Below are 25,306 nucleotides of genomic sequence, written 5' to 3' on the forward strand. Positions count from 1 at the left end.
CTTCCACTCCACTAGAGTCCTAATCACGGTATTCTATCCGGCTGTGCAAGTGTCAATGGTGTTTCAATCATATAATGGTTTGTAAGGTCAGCATCAGGACATAGCACATTGCAAATACACTGTAAAGTGAGGATGCTTTCAAACAAAACAAAGATTGGTGAGGGGTGGCAGTGGGAAGAACAACAAGGAATATGACTGTGGGCTCCAGAGCAAGATGACGACAAAATGTCTAATTTTCAGTGGTCCAATGTATTACCATTATGTAGCAAACTGTGAAGTACTGGAGTGGGTGTCATGGTTCCAGGCAGCAGTGTTGATTAATGGTAAGAAATACAGTTGCCAGGAATAATGACAAAATACAGTTCAAATTAAAAGTCTTAAGATTTTATTTTTACTTTTAGAATTGTGTAATTGGCTCTTGAGGTATATGCACTTAAAAGTAAATAAAACAAGGTTCAAATCCATGACAATTATTTGAGTACCCTACTCCTATTCTAAAATATTGGATAGGCAGTGCCGTTTATGTTTGATAGAGTTTCTTTTGTAAGCTTGCCTATATTTTATAATAAAATAAGATTACATATCTTGCTATTCTGAATGTCTTTGTGGGGTAATCGACTGGTCCTTACATTTTATTGAAGTACTTTTGCTCCTTTTGACACTGTGTGGAGGGAAAGTAATCCTTCAAGTGAATGGTTCCTGCAGCTTTATGTCAGAAATACAGAGAACCTGTAGGATAAACCCTACTGTACAACAAAAATCCCTATATGATCAGTCTCTGATGTCCATGGCCGTAGATTCACACGGTGATGGTGAGATAATGAGGGTACTGCGTCGGATCTAAAAGTTTGCAAAGATTTAACATTTCTATGAATGAAATAAAATTAAGGCAAGAACTCTCTTGTGGAGGCAACCATCATTTCCAGGTCTGGTGCTTTGGTCGGCAAAAATCGAGGCTTAATCATCCCACTTTGTTATAATCCAAGTCATGTACATCTGTCCATCCCCTCTGTAGAGAGTGTGGCAGCAGAGTCAGGAAGTAGGTCTCTCTGAAACCAGAAGGTCCTGAAACTATGACCTAAACTTATTCACTTTAGATAGTTTTCTTTGATATGACCTGCTGTTTCCAGAGCAACCCATCCATAGAAACTGAAGAGCCACTACTCTTGTGTAATGCAGGGGCTGGCTTGTGTTTATAGAAGGGTTTGATGAATTCTCCACAATTAAACTTTCATTAAGTGAAGGCTGAATTACATGTTCTCCTTCTGAGAATCATCATCCTTTTCAAGGAAGGACAGTGGTCTCGCGAACTCCTTACACAACATCATAATGCCTCATCCACCAATCGAAAATGTAGTCAATGGCTCTTAATTCCTCATCGGCTTTTTTGTTCGTTGCCGTCTCCTTCGTGCATTAAAAGGATGCATTGCTTGTGTTGCCCACCTGATTTCAGATCAAGTTTAGTTTAAAACCCCAGGGAGAGGCACTTGTAATCCACATCAGAAGGAGCAGATAATGGCTTCAGAGGAGATTAATATACCTTTTCGTCTGCTTTCCCTAACATCATGAAATGTTCCCTCTTCAGACAGGGCTGTAAGGGCTGTGTGCGTCACTCTGCGGATGGCGAGGACCTCTTCACCATGGGGGGAGTGGGGAGAGGCAGACACCACCACCACTCCTAGAGCTGAGAGGACATTTACATCTCCCTGCTACCACAGGGCAAGAGGCACTTTTACATGGAGAGGTCTCTCTGATTCTGCGCCCAATTTAGGGGTCGTTGAGAGCCCGCTGGTAATCCAACAGAGTTTAAAACTACGCAGAACTTATCTGTTTGTGGATCGCCCTCAAAGTATGTTTCATATATTCCAAGCGTAAAAGGCCTCGGTTTTTGGAATCCGCGCTATATGGTGATTACAGTTCACAGTGCAAACATGCCTGTGGACTGCAGCTCCTTGTGATTACAGTTCACAGTGCAAACATGCCTGTGGACTGCAGCTCCTTGTGATTACAGTTCACAGTGCAAACATGCCTGTGGACTGCTGCTCCTTGTGATTACAGTTCACAGTGCAAACATGCCTGTGGACTGTGGCTCCTTGTGATTACAGTTCACTGTTCAAACATGCCTGTGGACTGCAGCTCCTTGTGATTACAGTTCACAGTGCAAGCATGCCTGTGGACTGCAGCTCCTTGTGATTACAGTTCACAGTGCAAACATGCCTGTTGACTGCAGCTCCTTGTGATTACAGTTCACAGTGCAAACAGGCCTGTGAACTGCAGCTCCTTGTGATTACAGTTCACTGTTCAAACATGCCTGTGGACTGCAGCTCCTTGTGATTACAGTACACTGTTCAAACATGCCTGTGGACTGCAGCTCCTTGTGATTACAGTTCACAGTGCAAACATGCCTGTGGTCTGCATCTCCTTGTGATTACAGTTCACTGTTCAAACATGCCTGTGGACTGCAGCTCCTTGTGATTACAGTACACTGTTCAAACATGCCTGTGGACTGCAGCTCCTTGTGATTACAGTTCACTGTTCAAACATGCCTGTGGACTGCAGCTCCTTGTGATTACAGTTCACTGTTCAAACATGCCTGTGGACTGCATCTCCTTGTGATTACAGTTCTCAGTGCAAACAGGCCTGTGGACCACATCTCCTTGTGATTACAGTTCACTGTTCAAATATGGCTGTGGACTGCAGCTCCTTGTGATTACAGTTCACAGTGCAAACACGCCTGTGGACTGCAGCTCCTTGTGATTACAGTTCACAGTGCAAACATGCCTGTGGACTGCATCTCCTTGTGATTACAGTTCACTGTTCAAACATTACTGTGAACTGCATCTCCTTGTGATTACAGTTCACAGTGCAAACATGCCTGTGGACTGCGGCTCCTTGTGATTACAGTTCACAGTGCAAACATGCCTGTGAACTGCAGCTCCTTGTGATTACAGTTCACAGTGCAAACATGCCTCTGGACTGCAGCTCCTTGTGATTACAGTTCATTGTTCAAACATGCCTGTGGACTGCATCTCCTTGTGATTACAGTTCACTGTTCAAACATGCCTGTGAACTGCATCTCCTTGTGATTACAGTTCACAGTGCAAACATGCCTGTGGACTGCAGCTCCTTGTGATTACAGTTCACAGTGCACACAGGCCTGTGAACTGCATCTCCTTGTGATTACAGTTCACAGTGCAAACATGCCTGTGGACTCCAGCTCCTTGTGATTACAGTTCACAGTGCAAACACGGCTGTGGACTGCAGCTTCTTGTGATTACAGTTCACAGTGCAAACATGCATGTGGACTGCAGCTCCTTGTGATTACAGTTCACAGTGCAAACATGCCTGTGGACTGCAGCCCCTTGTGATTACAGTTCACTGTTCAAACATGCCTGTGGACTGCAGCTCCTTGTGATTACAGTTCACTGTTCAAACATGCCTGTGGACTGCATCTTCTTGTGATTACAGTTCTTAGTGCAAACAGGCCTGTGGACTGCAGCTCCTTGTGATTACAGTTCACTGTTCAAACACGCCTGTGGACTGCAGCTCCCTGTGATTACAGTTCACTGTTCAAACACGCCTGTGGACTGCTGTTCCTTGTGATTACAGTTCACTGTTCAAACATGCCTGTGGACTGCAGCTCCTTGTGATTACAGTTCACTGTTCAAACACGCCTGTGGACTGCAGCTCCCTGTGATTACAGTTCACTGTTCAAACACGCCTGTGGACTGCTGTTCCTTGTGATTACAGTTCACTGTTCAAACATGCCTGTGGACAGCAGCTCCTTGTGATTACAGTTCAGAGTGCAAACATGCCTGTGGACTGCAGCTCCCTGTGATTACAGTTCACAGTGCAAACATGCCTGTGGACTGCAGCTCCTTGTGATTACAGTTCACTGTTCAAACACGCCTGTGGACTGCAGCTCCCTGTGATTACAGTTCACAGTGCAAACATGCCTGTGGACTGCAGCTCCCTGTGATTACAGTTCACAGTGCAAACATGCCTGTGGACTGCAGCTCCTTGTGATTACAGTTCACTGTTCAAACACGCCTGTGGACTGCAGCTCCTTGTGATTACAGTTCACAGTGCAAACATGCCTCTGGACTGCAGCTCCTTGTGATTACAGTTCACTGTTCAAACACGCCTGTGGACTGCAGCTCCCTGTGATTACAGTTCACTGTTCAAACACGCCTGTGGACTGCTGTTCCTTGTGATTACAGTTCACTGTTCAAACATGCCTGTGGACAGCAGCTCCTTGTGATTACAGTTCAGAGTGCAAACATGCCTGTGGACTGCAGCTCCCTGTGATTACAGTTCACAGTGCAAACATGCCTGTGGACTGCAGCTCCTTGTGATTACAGTTCACAGTGCAAACAGGCCTGTGAACTGCAGCTCCTTGTGATTACAGTTCACTGTTCAAACAAGCCTGTGGACTGCATCTCCTTGTGATTACAGTTCACTGTTCAAACATGCCTCTGGACTGCCGCTCCTTGTGATTACAGTTCACAGTGCAAACAAGCCTGTGGACTGCAGCTCCTTGTGATTACAGTTCACAGTGCAAACATGCCTGCGGACTGTGGCTCCTTGTGATTACAGTTCACAGTGCAAACATGCCTGTGGACTGCAGCTCCTTCTGATTACAGTTCACAGTGCAAACATGCCTGTGGACTGCAGCTCCTTGTGATTACAGTTCACAGTGCAAACATGCCTGTGGACTGCAGCTCCTTGTGATTACAGTTCACAGTGCAAACATGCCTCTGGACTGCCGCTCCTTGTGATTACACTTCACTGTATAAACATGCCTGTGGACTGCAGCTCCTTGTGATTACAGTTCACAGTGCAAACATGCCTGTGGACTGCAGCTCCCTGTGATTACAGTTCACAGTGCAAACATGCCTGTGGACTGCAGCTCCTTGTGATTACAGTTCACAGTGCAAACATGCCTGTGGACTGCAGCTCCTTGTGATTACAGTTCACAGTGCAAACATGCCTGTGGACTGCAGCTCCTTGTGATTACAGTTCACAATGCAAACATTACTGTGAACTGCATCTCCTTGTGATTACAGTTCACAGTGCAAACATGCCTGTGGACTGCGGCTCCTTGTGATTACAGTTCACAGTGCAAACATGCCTGTGAACTGCAGCTCCTTGTGATTACAGTTCACAGTGCAAACATGCCTCTGGACTGCAGCTCCTTGTGATTACAGTTCATTGTTCAAACATGCCTGTGAACTGCATCTCCTTGTGATTACAGTTCACAGTGCAAACATGCCTGTGGACTGCAGCTCCTTGTGATTACAGTTCACAGTGCACACAGGCCTGTGAACTGCATCTCCTTGTGATTACAGTTCACAGTGCAAACATGCCTGTGGACTCCAGCTCCTTGTGATTACAGTTCACAGTGCAAACACGGCTGTGGACTGCAGCTTCTTGTGATTACAGTTCACAGTGCAAACATGCATGTGGACTGCAGCTCCTTGTGATTACAGTTCACAGTGCAAACATGCCTGTGGACTGCAGCCCCTTGTGATTACAGTTCACTGTTCAAACATGCCTGTGGACTGCAGCTCCTTGTGATTACAGTTCACTGTTCAAACATGCCTGTGGACTGCATCTTCTTGTGATTACAGTTCTCAGTGCAAACAGGCCTGTGGACTGCAGCTCCTTGTGATTACAGTTCACTGTTCAAACACGCCTGTGGACTGCTGTTCCTTGTGATTACAGTTCACTGTTCAAACATGCCTGTGGACTGCAGCTCCTTGTGATTACAGTTCACTGTTCAAACACGCCTGTGGACTGCAGCTCCCTGTGATTACAGTTCACTGTTCAAACACGCCTGTGGACTGCTGTTCCTTGTGATTACAGTTCACTGTTCAAACATGCCTGTGGACAGCAGCTCCTTGTGATTACAGTTCAGAGTGCAAACATGCCTGTGGACTGCAGCTCCCTGTGATTACAGTTCACAGTGCAAACATGCCTGTGGACTGCAGCTCCTTGTGATTACAGTTCACTGTTCAAACACGCCTGTGGACTGCAGCTCCCTGTGATTACAGTTCACAGTGCAAACATGCCTGTGGACTGCAGCTCCCTGTGATTACAGTTCACAGTGCAAACATGCCTGTGGACTGCAGCTCCTTGTGATTACAGTTCACTGTTCAAACACGCCTGTGGACTGCAGCTCCTTGTGATTACAGTTCACAGTGCAAACATGCCTCTGGACTGCAGCTCCTTGTGATTATAGTTCACAGTGCAAACATGCCTGTGGACTGCAGCTCCTTGTGATTACAGTTCACAGTGCAAACAGGCCTGTGAACTGCAGCTCCTTGTGATTACAGTTCACTGTTCAAACAAGCCTGTGGACTGCATCTCCTTGTGATTACAGTTCACTGTTCAAACATGCCTCTGGACTGCCGCTCCTTGTGATTACAGTTCACAGTGCAAACAAGCCTGTGGACTGCAGCTCCCTGTGATTACAGTTCACAGTGCAAACATGCCTGTGGACTGCTGCTCCTTGTGATTACAGTTCACAGTGCAAACATGCCTGCGGACTGTGGCTCCTTGTGATTACAGTTCACAGTGCAAACATGCCTGTGGACTGCAGCTCCTTCTGATTACAGTTCACAGTGCAAACATGCCTGTGGACTGCAGCTCCTTGTGATTACAGTTCACAGTGCAAACATGCCTGTGGACTGCAGCTCCTTGTGATTACAGTTCACAGTGCAAACATGCCTCTGGACTGCCGCTCCTTGTGATTACAGTTCACTGTATAAACATGCCTGTGGACTGCAGCTCCTTGTGATTACAGTTCACAGTGCAAACATGCCTGTGGACTGCAGCTCCCTGTGATTACAGTTCACAGTGCAAACATGCCTGTGGACTGCAGCTCCTTGTGATTACAGTTCACAGTGCAAACATGCCTGTGGACTGCAGCTCCTTGTGATTACAGTTCACAGTGCAAACATGCCTGTGGACTGCAGCTCCTTGTGATTACAGTTCACAATGCAAACATGCCTGTGGACTGCAGCTCCTTGTGATTACAGTTCACTGTTCAAACACGCCTGTGGACTGCATCTCCTTGTGATTACAGTTCACTGTTCAAACATGCCTGTGGACTGCATCTCCTTGTGATTACAGTTCACTGTTCAAACATGCCTCTGGACTGCCGCTCCTTGTGATTACAGTTCACTGTTCAAACATGCCTGTGGACTGCAGCTCCTTGTGATTACAGTTCACAGTGCAAGCATGCCTGTGGACTGCAGCTCCTTGTGATTACAGTTCACTGTTCAAACACGCCTGTGGACTGCATCTCCTTGTGATTACAGTTCACTGTTCAAACATGCCTGTGAACTGCAGCTCCTTGTGATTACAGTTCACAGTGCAAACATGCCTGTGGACTGCAGCTCCTTGTGATTACAGTTCACTGTTCAAACACGCCTGTGGACTGCATCTCCTTGTGATTACAGTTCACTGTTCAAACATGCCTGTGGACTGCATCTCCTTGTGATTACAGTTCACTGTTCAAACATGCCTCTGGACTGCCGCTCCTTGTGATTACAGTTCACTGTTCAAACATGCCTGTGGACTGCAGCTCCTTGTGATTACAGTTCACAGTGCAAACACGCCTGTGGACTGCAGCTCCTTGTGATTACAGTTCACAGTGCAAACATGCCTGTTGACTGCAGCTCCTTGTGATTACATTTCACAGTGCAAACAGGCCTGTGAACTGCAGCTCCTTGTGATTACAGTTCACTGTTCAAACAAGCCTGTGGACTGCATCTCCTTGTGATTACAGTTCACTGTTCAAACATGCCTGTGGACTGCAGCTCCTTGTGATTACAGTTCACTGTTCAAACATGCCTGTGGACTGCAACTCCTTGTGATTACAGTTCACAGTGCAAACAGGCCTGTGAACTGCAGCGCCTTGTGATTTCAGTTCACAGTGCAAACATGCCTGTGGACTGCAGCTCCTTGTGATTACAGTTCACAGTGCAAACATGCATGTGGACTGCAGCTCTTTGTGATTACAGTACACTGTTCAAACATGCCTGTGGACTGCAGCTCCTTGTGATTACAGTTCACAGTGCAAACACGCCTGTGGACTGCAGCGACTGCAGCTCCTTGTGATTACAGTTCACAGTGCAAACATGCCTGTGGACTGCAGGTCCTTGTGATTACAGTTCACACTGCAAACACGCCTGTGGACTGCAGCTCCTTGTGATTACAGTTCACAGTGCAAACATGCCTGTGGACTGCATCTCCTTGTGATTACAGTTCACTGTTCAAACATGCCTGTGAACTGCATCTTCTTGTGATTACAGTTCACAGTGCAAACATGCCTGTGGATTGCAGCTCCTTGTGATTACAGTTCACAGTGCAAACATGCCTGTGGACTGCATCTCCTTGTGATTACAGTTCACTGTTCAAACATGCCTGTGAACTGCATCTCCTTGTGATTACAGTTCACTGTTCAAACATGGCTGTGGTCTGCATCTCCTTGTGATTACAGTTCACAGTGCAAACATGCATGTGGACTGCAGCTCCTTGTGAATACAGTTCACAGTGCAAACATGCCTGTGGACTGCAGCTCCCTGTGATTACAGTTCATTGTGCAAACATGCCTGTGGACTGCAGCTCCCTGTGATTACAGTTCACAGTGCAAACATGCTTGTGGACTGCGGCTCCTTGTGATTACAGTTCACAGTGCAAACATGTCTGTGGACTGCAGCTCCCTGTGATTACAGTTCACAGTGCAAACATGCCTGTGGACTGCGGCTCCTTGTGATTACAGTTCACAGTGCAAACACGCCTGTGGACTGCAGCTCCTTGTGATTACAGTTCACAGTGCAAACAGGCCTGTGAACTGCAGCTCCTTGTGATTACAGTTCACTGTTCAAACATGCCTGTGGACTGCAGCTCCTTGTGATTACAGTACACTGTTCAAACATGCCTGTGGACTGCAGCTCCTTGTGATTACAGTTCACAGTGCAAACACGCCTGTGGACTGCTGTTCCTTGTGATTACAGTTCACAGTGCAAACATGCCTGTGGACTGCAGCTCCTTGTGATTACAGTTCACAGTGCAAACATGCCTCTGGACTGCAGCTCCTTGTGATTACAGTTCACTGTTCAAACATGCCTGTGGACTGCAGCTCCCTGTGATTACAGTTCACAGTGCAAACATGCCTGTGGACTGCAGCTCCTTGTGATTACAGTTCACAGTGCAAACATGCCTCTGGACTGCAGCTCCTTGTGATTACAGTTCACTGTTCAAACATGCCTGTGGACTGCAGCTCCCTGTGATTACAGTTCACAGTGCAAACATGCCTGTGGACTGCAGCTCCTTGTGATTATAGTTCACAGTGCAAACATGCCCGTGGACTGCAGCTCCTTGTGATTACAGTTCACAGTGCAAACATGCCTGTGGACTGCAGCTCCTTGTGATTATAGTTCACAGTGCAAACACGCCTGTGGACTGCAGCTCCTTGTGATTACAGTTCACAGTGCAAACATGCCTGTGGATTGCAGCTCCTTGTGATTACAGTTCACAGTGCAAACATGCCTGTGGACTGCAGCTCCTTGTGATTACAGTTCACAGTGCAAACATGCCTGTGGACAACAGCTCCTTGTGATTACAGTTCACAGTGCAATCATGCCTGTGGACTGCAGCTCCTTGTGATTACAGTTCACAGTGCAAACATGGCTGTGGACTGCAGCTTCTTGTGATTACAGTTCACTGTTCAAACATGCCTGTGGTCTGCATCTCCTTGTGATTACAGTTCACAGTGCAAACATGCCTGTGGACTGCAGCTCCTTGTGATTACAGTTCACAGTGCAAACATGCCTGTGGACTGCAGCTCCTTGTGATTACAGTTCACAGTGCAAACATGGCTGTGGACTGCAGCTTCTTGTGATTACAGTTCACTGTTCAAACATGCCTGTGGTCTGCATCTCCTTGTGATTACAGTTCACAGTGCAAACATGCCTGTGGACTGCAGCTCCTTGTGATTACAGTTCACAGTGCAAACATGCCTGTGGACTGCATCTCCTTGTGATTACAGTTCACTGTTCAAACATGCCTGTGGACTGCATCTCCTTGTGATTACAGTTCACTGTTCAAACATGCCTGTGGACTGCAGCTCCTTGTGATTATAGTTCACAGTGCAAACATGCCTGTGGACTCCAGCTCCTTGTGATTACACTTCACAGTGCAAACATGCCTGTGGACTGCAGCTCCTTGTGATTACAGTTCACTGTTCAAACACGCCTCTGGACTGCAGCTCCTTGTGATTACAGTTCACAGTGCAAACATGCCTCTGGACTGCAGCTCCTTGTGATTACAGTTCACAGTGCAAACATGCCTGTGGACTGCTGCTCCTTGTGATTACAGTTCACTGTTCAAACATGCCTGTGGACTCCAGCTCCTTGTGATTACAGTTCACAGTGCAAACATGCCTCTGGACTGCAGCTCCTTGTGATTACAGTTCACAGTGCAAACATGCCTGTGGACTGCCGCTCCTTGTGATTACAGTTCACAGTGCAAACATGCCTGTGGACTGCTGCTCCTTGTGATTACAGTTCACTGTTCAAACACGCCTGTGGACTGAAGCTCCTTGTGATTATAGTTCACAGTGCAAACATGCCTGTGGACTGCAGCTCCTTGTGATTACAGTTCACAGTGCAAACATGCCTGTGGACTGCATCTCCTTGTGATTACAGTTCACAGTGCAAACATGCCTGTGGACTGCTGCTCCTTGTGATTACAGTTCACAGTGCAAACATGCCTGTGGACTGCAGCTCCTTGTGATTACAGTTCACAGTGCAAACATGCCTGTGGACTGCAGCTCCTTGTGATTACAGTTCACAGTGCAAACACGCCTGTGGACTGCAGCTCCTTGTGATTACAGTTCACAATACAAACACGCCTGTGGACTGCTGCTCCTTGTGATTACAGTTCACAGTGCAAACATGCCTGTGGACTGCTGCTCCTTGGGATTCCAGTTCACAGTGCAAACATGCCTGTGGACTGCCGCTCCTTGTGATTACAGTTCACAGTGCAAACATGCCTGTGGACTGCAGCTCCCTGTGATTACAGTTCACAGTGCAAACATGCCTGTGGACTGCAGCTCCCTGTGATTACAGTTCACAGTGCAAACATGCCTGTGGACTGCCGCTCCTTGTGATTACAGTTCACAGTGCAAACATGCCTGTGGACTGCAGCTCCCTGTGATTACAGTTCACAGTGCAAACATGGCTGTGGACTGCAGCTTCTTGTGATTACAGTTCACTGTTCAAACATGCCTGTGGTCTGCATCTCCTTGTGATTACAGTTCACAGTGCAAACATGCCTGTGGACTGCAGCTCCTTGTGATTACAGTTCACAGTGCAAACATGCCTGTGGACTGCATCTCCTTGTGATTACAGTTCACTGTTCAAACATGCCTGTGGACTGCATCTCCTTGTGATTACAGTTCACTGTTCATACATGCCTGTGGACTGCAGCTCCTTGTGATTATAGTTCACAGTGCAAACATGCCTGTGGACTCCAGCTCCTTGTGATTACACTTCACAGTGCAAACATGCCTGTGGACTGCAGCTCCTTGTGATTACAGTTCACTGTTCAAACACGCCTCTGGACTGCAGCTCCTTGTGATTACAGTTCACAGTGCAAACATGCCTCTGGACTGCAGCTCCTTGTGATTACAGTTCACAGTGCAAACATGCCTGTGGACTGCTGCTCCTTGTGATTACAGTTCACTGTTCAAACACACAGTTACACAGGATTGTATCCCCTGAATGTAAATGCCAATACCATACAGCAGGAACCCTCCCTTAGCAACTAAAAGTAGAAAGTATGCATACAGCTCCCGGGCGGTGACAATATGTCCCACATAACGGATGCAGAATGTAATTAGGCGTCTTCCCGCCGGGTTACAGCAGGGCGGGTTTACTGGGGATAGTCCAAATGCGCGTATTAATAAAATTAGAGTCAAATTAGGGACCACAGGATGAGATATAGGCACTTATATGTTCTTCTAATCCCACCAGAACATATCCAGTTCCGGCGAGGCCCCAAACATATGCCCGTTCGAAGCCAGTTTTAAAAGTATTACAGGTAAGAACGGCTAGTAAACTAATTATACTAAAGTTTCGACTGACAAACAACAGGAAGGAATAGAAACATTCCATTTCTTTTTAATTAGATATCGTGTTTTAATATAAGGAAAAAGGAAAAAACCAGAGAAAATTGAAGATAAAAGAACACCAAAATAGGAGTCTTTAAACGAGACAGAGGTAATTAATGACCATATTGGCCACAGCGTGAAATAATCCCAAGACCCTAGTTCTAAGAACTTGTTATATACATACTTCCCTCCAGGCCAAATCAGCCAACCATCTTATAGAACTATCCTGGGAGAACACAAGTGGCGCCCACTACCCTGATTAGGTAAGGCTGCGGGCCCTGGCCCACCAAATGTATCACTCTTCCCACACCATGAATGTTAACAACCCTCCAATAATGATTTCCACTCATGGAAGATGTTTGAAGGACACATAGTGTTATAAAAAAATGTTTAACATGAGATCAAGATCAATTGAAGCATAAAAATGTACATTGCTACTGTTATAATTAATTGACAAATCCCTGTTCGAAGTATTTATTGCATCTCTTCCGCAAATATGGGATGAGTTCCTGATTTAAGTATATACTGAGGATGTCATCCACTAAATTTGTATAAATATCAGATGCTCCGGCATATAGTGAATTAACTGACAAATGTGATCTTATCCTGATTACCGCTGAGACACACAAAATTGTGATTACCAAGAACATGAATATACACCCAGGGAAAATAGACTCTGATATGATTTTATTTTGCCCCTCACACAGGGAGAGTGAAGCCCTTTTGGTATAGAAAACCCCTGCTAAAAAGTCCTGAGGAAGGTGCCACATTATCGAGTGTATTGCACCGAAACGCGTCGACGCATTTCTATAGAAGAATCCACTTCAGCTCAAACACACTGGATGTACATGTATTCTTGTCACATGTGTGTAGTAGTGTATATGCCATCTGTAGCTAGTGGATCAGGAAATCCAGAGTGGTAACAATATCCAAGTGCCACTGTTTTAAAGGGGGTCTTTTTGCGTTATACTATGTATTGTCTTTGGTAATATAATTTTTGAATCTGTGATAAGCAACGTACCTATATGCTTTACTGTTTTTTATTGTCTATTAATATTTTGCTGATTAATTTTTACTTTTCAGGGAAAGTTCCTTTGAAATTTTAAATGTGTAGTTTTTACTGTAAGCGATTCTTTTATGTTAATAAAAAGCTAGATTGTTAACAAATATTGTTTCTTGGTGGAAATCATTATACAAATCTCGCCCCGTTTAACAGTGATCTATGGTAACTTGTAATTCAGGTACTATGGTGTAACTGTATGGGTATATATACTACAGACTAACAAATTTATCCCAGGGATTCCCTTTTGACTTGTTGTCCTTTGTGCCCTGTTCCCTGGTGACAGTAGGGTAACCTCTCTTTTGAAATCCACTGTTCAAACACGCCTGTGGACTGAAGCTCCTTGTGATTATAGTTCACAGTGCAAACATGCCTGTGGACTGCAGCTCCTTGTGATTACAGTTCACAGTGCAAACATGCCTGTGGACTGCATCTCCTTGTGATTACAGTTCACAGTGCAAACATGCCTGTGGACTGCTGCTCCTTGTGATTACAGTTCACAGTGCAAACATGCCTGTGGACTGCAGCTCCTTGTGATTACAGTTCACAGTGCAAACATGCCTGTGGACTGCAGCTCCTTGTGATTACAGTTCACAGTGCAAACACGCCTGTGGACTGCAGCTCCTTGTGATTACAGTTCACAATACAAACACGCCTGTGGACTGCTGCTCCTTGTGATTACAGTTCACAGTGCAAACATGCCTGTGGACTGCTGCTCCTTGGGATTACAGTTCACAGTGCAAACATGCCTGTGGACTGCCGCTCCTTGTGATTACAGTTCACAGTGCAAACATGCCTGTGGACTGCAGCTCCCTGTGATTACAGTTCACAGTGCAAACATGCCTGTGGACTGCCGCTCCTTGTGATTACAGTTCACAGTGCAAACATGCCTGTGGACTGCAGCTCCCTGTGATTACAGTTCACAGTGCAAACATGCCTGTGGACTGCAGCTCCCTGTGATTACAGTTCACTGTTCAAACACGCCTGTGGACTGCAGCTCCCTGTGATTACAGTTCACAGTGCAAACATGCCTGTGGACTGCCGCTCCTTGTGATTACAGTTCACAGTGCAAACATGCCTGTGGACTGCAGCTCCCTGTGATTACAGTTCACAGTGCAAACATGCCTGTGGACTGCCGCTCCTTGTGATTACAGTTCACAGTGCAAACATGCCTGTGGACTGCCGCTCCTTGTGATTACAGTTCACAGTGCAAACATGCCTGTGGACTGGCTCTCCTTGTGATTACAGTTCACAGTGCAAACATGCCTGTGGACTGCAGCTCCCTGTGATTACAGTTCACAGTGCAAACATGCCTGTAGACTGCAGCTCCCTGTGATTACAGTTCACAGTGCAAACATGCCTGTGGACTGCCGCTCCTTGTGATTACAGTTCACAGTGCAAACATGCCTGTGGACTGCAGCTCCCTGTGATTACAGTTCACAGTGCAAACATGCCTGTGGACTGCCGCTCCTTGTGATTACAGTTCACAGTGCAAACATGCCTGTGGACTGCAGCTCCCTGTGATTACAGTTCACAGTGCAAACATGCCTCTGGACTGCAGCTCCTTGTGATTACAGTTCACAGTGCAAACATGCCTCTGGACAGCAGCTCCTTGTGATTACAGTTCACTGTTCAAACATGCCTCTGGACAGCAGCTCCTTGTGATTACAGTTCACTGTTCCAACATGCCTCTGGACTGCAGCTCCCTGTGATTACAGTTCACAGTGCAAACATGCCTGTGGACTGCAGCTCCTTGTGATTACAGTTCACTGTTCAAACACGCCTGTGGACTGCATCTCCTTGTGATTACAGTTCACTGTTCAAACATGCCTGTGGACTGCATCTCCTTGTGATTACAGTTCACTGTTCAAACATGCCTCTGGACTGCCGCTCCTTGTGATTACAGTTCACTGTTCAAACATGCCTGTGGACTGCAGCTCCTTGTGATTACAGTTCACAGTGCAAACACGCCTGTGGACTGCAGCTCCTTGTGATTACAGTTCACAGTGCAAACATGCCTGTTGACTGCAGCTCCTTGTGATTACATTTCACAGTGCAAACATGCCTGTGAACTGCAGCTCCTTGTGATTACAGTTCACTGTTCAAACAAGCCTGTGGACTGCATCTCCTTGTGATTACAGTTCACTGTTAAAACATGCCTGTGGACTGCAGCTCCTTGTGATTACAGTTCACAGTGCAAACATGCCTGTGGACTGCAGCTCCCTGTGATTACAGTTCACAGTGCAAACATGCCTGTGGACTGCCGCTCCTTGTGATTACAGTTCACAGTGCAAACATGCCTGTGGACTGCAGCTCCCTGTGATTACAGTTCACAGTGCAAACATGCCTGTGGACTGCAGCTCCCTGTGATTACAGTTCACTGTTCAAACACGCCTGTGGACTGCAGCTCCCTGTGATTACAGTTCACAGTGCAAACATGCCTGTGGACTGCCGCTCCTTGTGATTACAGTTCACAGTGCAAACATGCTTGTGGACTGCAGCTCCCTGTGATTACAGTTCACAGTGCAAACATGCCTGTGGACTGCCGCTCCTTGTGATTACAGTTCACAGTGCAAACATGCCTGTGGACTGCCGCTCCTTGTGATTACAGTTCACAGTGCAAACATGCCTGTGGACTGGCTCTCCTTGTGATTACAGTTCACAGTGCAAACATGCCTGTGGACTGCAGCTCCCTGTGATTACAGTTCACAGTGCAAACATGCCTGTAGACTGCAGCTCCCTGTGATTACAGTTCACAGTGCAAACATGCCTGTGGACTGCCGCTCCTTGTGATTACAGTTCACAGTGCAAACATGCCTGTGGACTGCAGCTCCCTGTGATTACAGTTCACAGTGCAAACATGCCTGTGGACTGCCGCTCCTTGTGATTACAGTTCACAGTGCAAACATGCCTGTGGACTGCAGCTCCCTGTGATTACAGTTCACAGTGCAAACATGCCTCTGGACTGCAGCTCCTTGTGATTACAGTTCACAGTGCAAACATGCCTCTGGACAGCAGCTCCTTGTGATTACAGTTCACTGTTCAAACATGCCTCTGGACAGCAGCTTCTTGTGATTACAGTTCACTGTTCCAACATGCCTCTGGACTGCAGCTCCCTGTGATTACAGTTCACAGTGCAAACATGCCTGTGGACTGCAGCTCCTTGTGATTACAGTTCACTGTTCAAACACGCCTGTGGACTGCATCTCCTTGTGATTACAGTTCACTGTTCAAACATGCCTCTGGACTGCCGCTCCTTGTGATTACAGTTCACTGTTCAAACATGCCTGTGGACTGCAGCTCCTTGTGATTACAGTTCACAGTGCAAACATGCCTGTGGACTGCAGCTCCTTGTGATTACAGTTCACAGTGCAAACATGCCTGTTGACTGCAGCTCCTTGTGATTACATTTCACAGTGCAAACAGGCCTGTGAACTGCAGCTCCTTGTGATTACAGTTCACTGTTCAAACAAGCCTGTGGACTGCATCTCCTTGTGATTACAGTTCACTGTTCAAACATGCCTGTGGACTGCAGCTCCTTGTGATTACAGTTCACTGTTCAAACATGCCTGTGGACTGCAACTCCTTGTGATTACAGTTCACAGTGCAAACAGGCCTGTGAACTGCAGCGCCTTGTGATTTCAGTTCACAGTGCAAACATGCCTGTGGACTGCAGCTCCTTGTGATTACAGTTCACAGTGCAAACATGCATGTGGACTGCAGCTCCTTGTGATTACAGTACACTGTTCAAACATGCCTGTGGACTGCAGCTCCTTGTGATTACAGTTCACAGTGCAAACACGCCTGTGGACTGCAGCGACTGCAGCTCCTTGTGATTACAGTTCACAGTGCAAACATGCCTGTGGACTGCAGCTCCTTGTGATTACAGTTCACACTGCAAACACGCCTGTGGACTGCAGCTCCTTGTGATTACAGTTCACAGTGCAAACATGCCTGTGGACTGCATCTCCTTGTGATTACAGTTCACTGTTCAAACATGCCTGTGAACTGCATCTCCTTGTGATTACAGTTCACAGTGCAAACATGCCTGTGGATTGCAGCTCCTTGTGATTACAGTTCACAGTGCAAACATGCCTGTGGACTGCATCTCCTTGTGATTACAGTTCACTGTTCAAACATGCCTGTGAACTGCATCTCCTTGTGATTACAGTTCACTGTTCAAACATGGCTGTGGTCTGCATCTCCTTGTGATTACAGTTCACAGTGCAAACATGCATGAGGACTGCAGCTCCTTGTGAATACAGTTCACAGTGCAAACATGCCTGTGGACTGCAGCTCCCTGTGATTACAGTTCATTGTGCAAACATGCCTGTGGACTGCAGCTCCCTGTGATTACAGTTCACAGTGCAAACATGCCTGTGGACTGCGGCTCCTTGTGATTACAGTTCACAGTGCAAACATGTCTGTGGACTGCAGCTCCCTGTGATTACAGTTCACAGTGCAAACATGCCTGTGGACTGCGGCTCCTTGTGATTACAGTTCACAGTGCAAACACGCCTGTGGACTGCAGCTCCTTGTGATTACAGTTCACAGTGCAAACAGGCCTGTGAACTGCAGCTCCTTGTGATTACAGTTCACTGTTCAAACATGCCTGTGGACTGCAGCTCCTTGTGATTACAGTACACTGTTCAAACATGCCTGTGGACTGCAGCTCCTTGTGATTACAGTTCACAGTGCAAACACGCCTGTGGACTGCTGTTCCTTGTGATTACAGTTCACAGTGCAAACATGCCTGTGGACTGCAGCTCCTTGTGATTACAGTTCACAGTGCAAACATGCCTCTGGACTGCAGCTCCTTGTGATTACAGTTCACTGTTCAAACATGCCTGTGGACTGCAGCTCCCTGTGATTACAGTTCACAGTGCAAACATGCCTGTGGACTGCAGCTCCTTGTGATTACAGTTCACAGTGCAAACATGCCTCTGGACTGCAGCTCCTTGTGATTACAGTTCACTGTTCAAACATGCCTGTGGACTGCAGCTCCCTGTGATTACAGTTCACAGTGCAAACATGCCTGTGGACTGCAGCTCCTTGTGATTATAGTTCACAGTGCAAACATGCCCGTGGACTGCAGCTCCTTGTGATTACAGTTCACAGTGCAAACATGCCTGTGGACTGCAGCTCCTTGTGATTATAGTTCACAGTGCAAACACGCCTGTGGACTGCAGCTCCTTGTGATTACAGTTCACAGTGCAAACATGCCTGTGGATTGCAGCTCCTTGTGATTACAGTTCACAGTGCAAACATGCCTGTGGACTGCAGCTCCTTGTGATTACAGTTCACAGTGCAAACATGCCTGTGGACAACAGCTCCTTGTGATTACAGTTCACAGTGCAATCATGCCTGTGGACTGCAGCTCCTTGTGATTACAGTTCACAGTGCAAACATGGCTGTGGACTGCAGCTTCTTGTGATTACAGTTCACTGTTCAAACATGCCTGTGGTCTGCATCTCCTTGTGATTACAGTTCACAGTGCAAACATGCCTGTGGACTGCAGCTCCTTGTGATTACAGTTCACAGTGCAAACATGCCTGTGGACTGCAGCTCCTTGTGATTACAGTTCACAGTGCAAACATGGCTGTGGACTGCAGCTTCTTGTGATTACAGTTCACTGTTCAAACATGCCTGTGGTCTGCATCTCCTTGTGATTACAGTTCACAGTGCAAACATGCCTGTGGACTGCAGCTCCTTGTGATTACAGTTCACAGTGCAAACATGCCTGTGGACTGCATCTCCTTGTGATTACAGTTCACTGTTCAAACATGCCTGTGGACTGCATCTCCTTGTGATTACAGTTCACTGTTCAAACATGCCTGTGGACTGCATCTCCTTGTGATTACAGTTCACAGTGCAAACATGCCTGTGGACTGCAGCTCCTTGTGATTACAGTTCACTGTTCAAACACGCCTCTGGACTGCAGCTCCTTGTGATTACAGTTCACAGTGCAAACATGCCTCTGGACTGCAGCTCCTTGTGATTACAGTTCACAGTGCGAACATGCCTGTGGACTGCTGCTCCTTGTGATTACAGTTCACTGTTCAAACATGCCTGTGGACTCCAGCTCCTTGTGATTACAGTTCACAGTGCAAACATGCCTCTGGACTGCAGCTCCTTGTGATTACAGTTCACAGTGCAAACATGCCTCTGGACTGCAGCTCCTTGTGATTACAGTTCACAGTGCAAACATGCCTGTGGACTGCCGCTCCTTGTGATTACAGTTCACAGTGCAAACATGCCTGTGGACTGCAGCTCCTTGTGATTACAGTTCACAGTGCAAACATGCCTGTGGACTGCTGCTCCTTGTGATTACAGTTCACTGTTCAAACACGCCTGTGGACTGAAGCTCCTTGTGATTATAGTTCACAGTGCAAACATGCCTGTGGACTGCAGCTCCTTGTGATTACAGTTCACAGTGCAAACATGCCTGTGGACTGCATCTCCTTGTGATTACAGTTCACAGTGCAAACGTGCCTGTGGACTGCTGCTCCTTGTGATTACAGTTCACAGTGCAAACATGCCTGTGGACTGCAGCTCCTTGTGATTACAGTTCACAGTGCAAACATGCCTGTGGACTGCAGCTCCTTGTGATTACAGTTCACAGTGCAAACACGCCTGTGGACTGCAGCTCCTTGTGATTACAGTTCACAATACAAACACGCCTGTGGACTGCTGCTCCTTGTGATTACAGTTCACAGTGCAAACATGCCAGTGGACTGCTGCTCCTTGGGATTACAGTTCACAGTGCAAACATGCCTGTGGACTGCCGCTCCTTGTGATTACAGTTCACAGTGCAAACATGCCTGTGGACTGCAGCTCCCTGTGATTACAGTTCACAGTGCAAACATGCCTGTGGACTGCAGCTCCCTGTGATTACAGTTCACAGTGCAAACATGCCTGTGGACTGCCGCTCCTTGTGATTACAGTTCACAGTGCAAACATGCCTGTGGACTGCAGCTCCCTGTGATTACAGTTCACAGTGCAAACACGCCTGTGGACTGCAGCTCCTTGTGATTACAGTTCACAGTGCAAACATGCCTCTGGACTGCAGCTCCTTGTGATTACAGTTCACTGTTCAAACATGCCTGTGGACTGCAGCTCCCTGTGATTACAGTTCACAGTGCAAACATGCCTGTGGACTGCAGCTCCTTGTGATTACAGTACACTGTTCAAACATGCCTGTGGACTGCAGCTCCTTGTGATTACAGTTCACAGTGCAAACACGCCTGTGGGCTGCTGTTCCTTGTGATTACAGTTCACAGTGCAAACATGCCTGTGGACTGCAGCTCCTTGTGATTACAGTTCACTGTTCAAACAAGCCTGTGGACTGCATCTCCTTGTGATTACAGTTCACTGTTCAAACATGCCTGTGGACTGCAGCTCCTTGTGATTACAGTTCACTGTTCAAACATGCCTGTGGACTGCAACTCCTTGTGATTACAGTTCACAGTGCAAACATGCCTGTGGACTGCCGCTCCTTGTGATTATAGTTCACAGTGCAAACATGCCTGTGGACTGCAGCTCCCTGTGATTACAGTTCACAGTGCAAACATGCCTGTGGACTGCCGCTCCTTGTGATTACAGTTCACAGTGCAAACATGCCTGTGGACTGCAGCTCCCTGTGATTACAGTTCACAGTGCAAACATGCCTGTGGACTGCAGCTCCCTGTGATTACAGTTCACTGATCAAACACGCCTGTGGACTGCAGCTCCCTGTGATTACAGTTCACAGTGCAAACATGCCTGTGGACTGCCGCTCCTTGTGATTACAGTTCACAGTGCAAACATGCCTGTGGACTGCAGCTCCCTGTGATTACAGTTCACAGTGCAAACATGCCTGTGGACTGCAGCTCCTTGTGATTACAGTTCACAATGCAAACATGCCTGTGGACTGCAGCTCCTTGTGATTACAGTTCACTGTTCAAACACGCCTGTGGACTGCATCTCCTTGTGATTACAGTTCACTGTTCAAACATGCCTGTGGACTGCATCTCCTTGTGATTACAGTTCACTGTTCAAACATGCCTCTGGACTGCCGCTCCTTGTGATTACAGTTCACTGTTCAAACATGCCTGTGGACTGCAGCTCCTTGTGATTACAGTTCACAGTGCAAGCATGCCTGTGGACTGCAGCTCCTTGTGATTACAGTTCACTGTTCAAACACGCCTGTGGACTGCATCTCCTTGTGATTACAGTTCACTGTTCAAACATGCCTGTGAACTGCAGCTCCTTGTGATTACAGTTCACAGTGCAAACATGCCTGTGGACTGCAGCTCCTTGTGATTACAGTTCACTGTTCAAACACGCCTGTGGACCGCATCTCCTTGTGATTACAGTTCACTGTTCAAACATGCCTGTGGACTGCATCTCCTTGTGATTACAGTTCACTGTTCAAACATGCCTCTGGACTGCCGCTCCTTGTGATTACAGTTCACTGTTCAAACATGCCTGTGGACTGCAGCTCCTTGTGATTACAGTTCACAGTGCAAACACGCCTGTGGACTGCAGCTCCTTGTGATTACAGTTCACAGTGCAAACATGCCTGTTGACTGCAGCTCCTTGTGATTACATTTCACAGTGCAAACAGGCCTGTGAACTGCAGCTCCTTGTGATTACAGTTCACTGTTCAAACAAGCCTGTGGACTGCATCTCCTTGTGATTACAGTTCACTGTTCAAACATGCCTGTGGACTGCAGCTCCTTGTGATTACAGTTCACTGTTCAAACATGCCTGTGGACTGCAACTCCTTGTGATTACAGTTCACAGTGCAAACAGGCCTGTGAACTGCAGCGCCTTGTGATTTCAGTTCACAGTGCAAACATGCCTGTGGACTGCAGCTCCTTGTGATTACAGTTCACAGTGCAAACATGCATGTGGACTGCAGCTCTTTGTGATTACAGTACACTGTTCAAACATGCCTGTGGACTGCAGCTCCTTGTGATTACAGTTCACAGTGCAAACACGCCTGTGGACTGCAGCGACTGCAGCTCCTTGTGATTACAGTTCACAGTGCAAACATGCCTGTGGACTGCAGCTCCTTGTGATTACAGTTCACACTGCAAACACGCCTGTGGACTGCAGCTCCTTGTGATTACAGTTCACAGTGCAAACATGCCTGTGGACTGCATCTCCTTGTGATTACAGTTCACTGTTCAAACATGCCTGCGAACTGCATCTCCTTGTGATTACAGTTCACAGTGCAAACATGCCTCTGGATTGCAGCTCCTTGTGATTACAGTTCACAGTGCAAACATGCCTGTGGACTGCATCTCCTTGTGATTACAGTTCACTGTTCAAACATGCCTGTGAACTGCATCTCCTTGTGATTACAGTTCACTGTTCAAACATGGCTGTGGTCTGCATCTCCTTGTGATTACAGTTCACAGTGCAAACATGCATGTGGACTGCAGCTCCTTGTGAATACAGTTCACAGTGCAAACATGCCTGTGGACTGCAGCTCCCTGTGATTACAGTTCATTGTGCAAACATGCCTGTGGACTGCAGCTCCCTGTGATTACAGTTCACAGTGCAAACATGCCTGTGGACTGCGGCTCCTTGTGATTACAGTTCACAGTGCAAACATGTCTGTGGACTGCAGCTCCCTGTGATTACAGTTCACTGTTCAAACATGCCTGTGGACTGCAGCTCCCTGTGATTACAGTTCACAGTGCAAACATGCCTGTGGACTGCAGCTCCTTGTGATTACAGTTCACAGTGCAAACATGCCTCTGGACTGCAGCTCCTTGTGATTACAGTTCACTGTTCAAACATGCCTGTGGACTGCAGCTCCCTGTGATTACAGTTCACAGTGCAAACATGCCTGTGGACTGCAGCTCCTTGTGATTATAGTTCACAGTGCAAACATGCCCGTGGACTGCAGCTCCTTGTGATTACAGTTCACAGTGCAAACATGCCTGTGGACTGCAGCTCCTTGTGATTATAGTTCACAGTGCAAACACGCCTGTGGACTGCAGCTCCTTGTGATTACAGTTCACAGTGCAAACATGCCTGTGGATTGCAGCTCCTTGTGATTACAGTTCACAGTGCAAACATGCCTGTGGACTGCAGCTCCTTGTGATTACAGTTCACAGTGCAAACATGCCTGTGGACAACAGCTCCTTGTGATTACAGTTCACAGTGCAATCATGCCTGTGGACTGCAGCTCCTTGTGATTACAGTTCACAGTGCAAACATGGCTGTGGACTGCAGCTTCTTGTGATTACAGTTCACTGTTCAAACATGCCTGTGGTCTGCATCTCCTTGTGATTACAGTTCACAGTGCAAACATGCCTGTGGACTGCAGCTCCTTGTGATTACAGTTCACAGTGCAAACATGCCTGTGGACTGCAGCTCCTTGTGATTACAGTTCACAGTGCAAACATGGCTGTGGACTGCAGCTTCTTGTGATTACAGTTCACTGTTCAAACATGCCTGTGGTCTGCATCTCCTTGTGATTACAGTTCACAGTGCAAACATGCCTGTGGACTGCAGCTCCTTGTGATTACAGTTCACAGTGCAAACATGCCTGTGGACTGCATCTCCTTGTGATTACAGTTCACTGTTCAAACATGCCTGTGGACTGCATCTCCTTGTGATTACAGTTCACTGTTCAAACATGCCTGTGGACTGCAGCTCCTTGTGATTATAGTTCACAGTGCAAACATGCCTGTGGACTCCAGCTCCTTGTGATTACACTTCACAGTGCAAACATGCCTGTGGACTGCAGCTCCTTGTGATTACAGTTCACTGTTCAAACACGCCTCTGGACTGCAGCTCCTTGTGATTACAGTTCACAGTGCAAACATGCCTCTGGACTGCAGCTCCTTGTGATTACAGTTCACAGTGCAAACATGCCTGTGGACTGCTGCTCCTTGTGATTACAGTTCACTGTTCAAACATGCCTGTGGACTCCAGCTCCTTGTGATTACAGTTCACAGTGCAAACATGCCTCTGGACTGCAGCTCCTTGTGATTACAGTTCACAGTGCAAACATGCCTGTGGACTGCCGCTCCTTGTGATTACAGTTCACAGTGCAAACATGCCTGTGGACTGCAGCTCCTTGTGATTACAGTTCACAGTGCAAACATGCCTGTGGACTGCTGCTCCTTGTGATTACAGTTCACTGTTCAAACACGCCTGTGGACTGAAGCTCCTTGTGATTATAGTTCACAGTGCAAACATGCCTGTGGACTGCAGCTCCTTGTGATTACAGTTCACAGTGCAAACATGCCTGTGGACTGCTGCTCCTTGTGATTACAGTTCACAGTGCAAACATGCCTGTGGACTGCAGCTCCTTGTGATTACAGTTCACAGTGCAAACATGCCTGTGGACTGCAGCTCCTTGTGATTACAGTTCACAGTGCAAACACGCCTGTGGACTGCAGCTCCTTGTGATTACAGTTCACAATACAAACACGCCTGTGGACTGCTGCTCCTTGTGATTACAGTTCACAGTGCAAACATGCCTGTGGACTGCTGCTCCTTGGGATTACAGTTCACAGTGCAAACATGCCTGTGGACTGCCGCTCCTTGTGATTACAGTTCACAGTGCAAACATGCCTGTGGACTGCAGCTCCCTGTGATTACAGTTCACAGTGCAAACATGCCTGTGGACTGCAGCTACCTGTGATTACAGTTCACAGTGCAAACATGCCTGTGGACTGCCGCTCCTTGTGATTACAGTTCACAGTGCAAACATGCCTGTGGACTGCAGCTCCCTGTGATTACAGTTCACAGTGCAAACATGGCTGTGGACTGCAGCTTCTTGTGATTACAGTTCACTGTTCAAACATGCCTGTGGTCTGCATCTCCTTGTGATTACAGTTCACAGTGCAAACATGCCTGTGGACTGCAGCTCCTTGTGATTACAGTTCACAGTGCAAACATGCCTGTGGACTGCATCTCCTTGTGATTACAGTTCACTGTTCAAACATGCCTGTGGACTGCATCTCCTTGTGATTACAGTTCACTGTTCAAACATGCCTGTGGACTGCAGCTCCTTGTGATTATAGTTCACAGTGCAAACATGCCTGTGGACTCCAGCTCCT

Source organism: Lissotriton vulgaris, chromosome 6 (assembly GCF_964263255.1).
Source record: "Lissotriton vulgaris chromosome 6, aLisVul1.2, whole genome shotgun sequence".
Taxonomy (NCBI): domain Eukaryota; kingdom Metazoa; phylum Chordata; class Amphibia; order Caudata; family Salamandridae; genus Lissotriton; species Lissotriton vulgaris.